The 2,496-nt window shown below is 38.7% G+C and overlaps 1 non-coding gene across 1 annotated transcript; it reads right to left on the reverse strand.

The window, feature by feature from the left end:
• Positions 1-432: 432 nt before the first annotated feature.
• On the reverse strand, positions 433-504 carry TRNAS-GGA (transfer RNA serine (anticodon GGA)). Its single transcript has one exon. It is a non-coding gene; the product is annotated as a tRNA-Ser (tRNA).
• Between the last annotated feature and the right edge of the window lie 1,992 nt (positions 505-2,496).

Here is a 2,496-nt window from a genome sequence, read left to right on the forward strand (position 1 = left end):
GGAAGACAGGACTGGAGTGACTAATCTTGTTTGCTAATGGAAGATCTGCATTATCACACACACTGGGGAACTTACCCGCCAGATTTCAGTGACTAGTGGACCTTTCCTCCATGGTCCTTGAATCTCTGCCCTCTTTCTTGGCTCTGGAGGATTATGCCGTGGTTTTCCTCCTACTTCTCATTGCTTTTCTGTCTTTCTGGATGGCTTGTCCACTTCTGTTCACTTTCTTATTTTATGTTATCCTCAGTTATCACTCTCAGGTTGTTCTTTTTCCAATATGTCATCAATATTGAGTGAAGTGAGTGAGTGAAGTCGCTCAGCCGTGTCCGACTCTTTACGGCCCCATGGACTGTAGCCCACCAGGCTCCTCCCCCATGGGATTCTCCAAGCAAGAGTACTGGAGTGGGCTGCCATTTCCTTCTCCAGGGGATCTTCCCAACTCAGGGATCGAACCTGTGTCTCCTGCATTCCAGGCAGACGCTTTAACCTCTGAGCCACCAGGGAAGCCTATACTGTGGTTTCAAAGCTCAATTTTAGATCTCTTGCCCTAACATCTCTCTTGAGCTCTGAGTCTATATTTTCACATACTTGATGGAATTTCCACCTCACACCCACCCAGTCTAACATTGGGCTCATATCTACACTCTGTGCTTTGACATTTTGTACCAAAGCTGTTATCCCGGGTTCTCAGGGTCCAGAGATCTTTGCTAAGCTTTCAATGGTTTATCTTGACTTGTGCTCAATTACATACAAATTATTTAAATTATAAGAAAATATTATTTTAATTCTTCCTATGTAAGTTTGAGTTCAGAGGTTTTTTTGTTGTTAAATTTTTAACAATTCAGTGTCTAAAAATTTTTGTTTGTTATGAGCTTTTATGAAAAACTGCAAAGAACTTTAAAATACACATGTTCTAAATTTCTGAAAAGGTCTTAGAAGTCATTTAGAGAAATTATTTGTTATATTACACAAAGAGTATGATGCAGATAGAAGTTATGTGTGTTTCCAGGTCATTTGTGAGGCCATGCCTCTGCTAACTATAATGAGAAAAGTGTGACTGCTGACTAATGACATTTTCTACATTTTTCTAGGTATGTTCACATCCATTTCTTTTTTCATAACTTTTCAGATCTTCAGACCTATGACAGTAACACCTGGGAATTTCATGCTTTATATTTGTAAAAGTTCATGTTCAAAAGTTTGAACTTATTTTTTACTGACTCAAGTATATTGATTCATCCAGGGACCTTGAGTATGTGTCTTTGGGTCTTTTTACACTTCGTTTCCTCTGGATAGAGTTACGGTCTCAGACCCTGTCATGTGGCCAGTCTCAAAAAATTAGCCAAGTCCAATTTTTGCAATAATTAACCCAAGAATAATCATAAGGTAATAAACTTTAGCAGCAACATAAATTATCTTAGTTCAACAATTTACATGATCTTGTTAAGGAAATGTTATTCCATTTTTAGAACAATTTTATTATATGATGAAAAAGGAACTGAGAACATTTATAACTTCTAGAAGTAAAGGACATATACTTAGATATGGGCATAGTCTTGGTGAGGTGAAGTTTCTGTCAGTAAACTAATAAAATGTGATTCATCTCTCCAGACAAACATCTTTAAATAGAGAAATCAGGGAACTCAGATTATTTCTACTACTGTTAGCAGGAATTCCTTAGAAGAAATGGAGTAGCCATGATAGTCAACAAAAGAGTCTGAAATGCAGTACTTGGATGCAATCTCAAAAACAACAGAATGATCTCTGTTCATTTCCAAGGCAAATCATTTAATACCACAGTAATCCAAGTCTATGCCCCGACCAGCAATGCTGAAGAAACTGAACAATTCTATGAAGACCTACAAGACCTTCTAGAACTAACACCCAAAAAAGATGTCCTTTTCATTATAGGGGACTGGAATGCAAAAGTAGGAAGTCAAGAAACACCTGGAGTAACAGGCAAATTTGGCCTTGGAGTACAGAATGAAGCAGGGCAAAGGCTATTAGAGTTCTGCCAAGTGAACGTACTGGTCAGAGCAAACACCCTCTTTCAACAACACAAGAGAAGACTCTACACATGGACATCACCAGATGGTCAGCACCGAAATCAGATTGATTATATTCTCTGCAGCCAAAGATGGAGAAGCTCTATACAGTCAGCAAAACCAAGACTGGGAGCTGACTGTGGCTCAGATCATGAACTCCTTATTGCCAAATTCAGACTGAAATTGAAGAAAGTGGAGAAAACCACTAGACCATTCAGGTATGACCTAAATCAAATCCCTTATGACTGTACAGTGGGAATGAGAAATAGATTTAAGGGACTAGATCTGATAGAGGGCCTGATAAACTATGGATGGAGGTTCATGACATTGTACAGGAGGCAGGGATCAACCATCCCCAAGAAAAATAAATGCAAAAAAGCAAATTGACTGTCTGAGGAGGGCTTAAAAATAGCCGTGAAAAGAAGGGAAGTGAAAAGCAAAGGAGAAAAGG

The sequence above is a fragment of the Ovis aries genome, chromosome 1 (genome assembly GCF_016772045.2).
Source record: "Ovis aries strain OAR_USU_Benz2616 breed Rambouillet chromosome 1, ARS-UI_Ramb_v3.0, whole genome shotgun sequence".
NCBI lineage: Eukaryota > Metazoa > Chordata > Mammalia > Artiodactyla > Bovidae > Ovis > Ovis aries.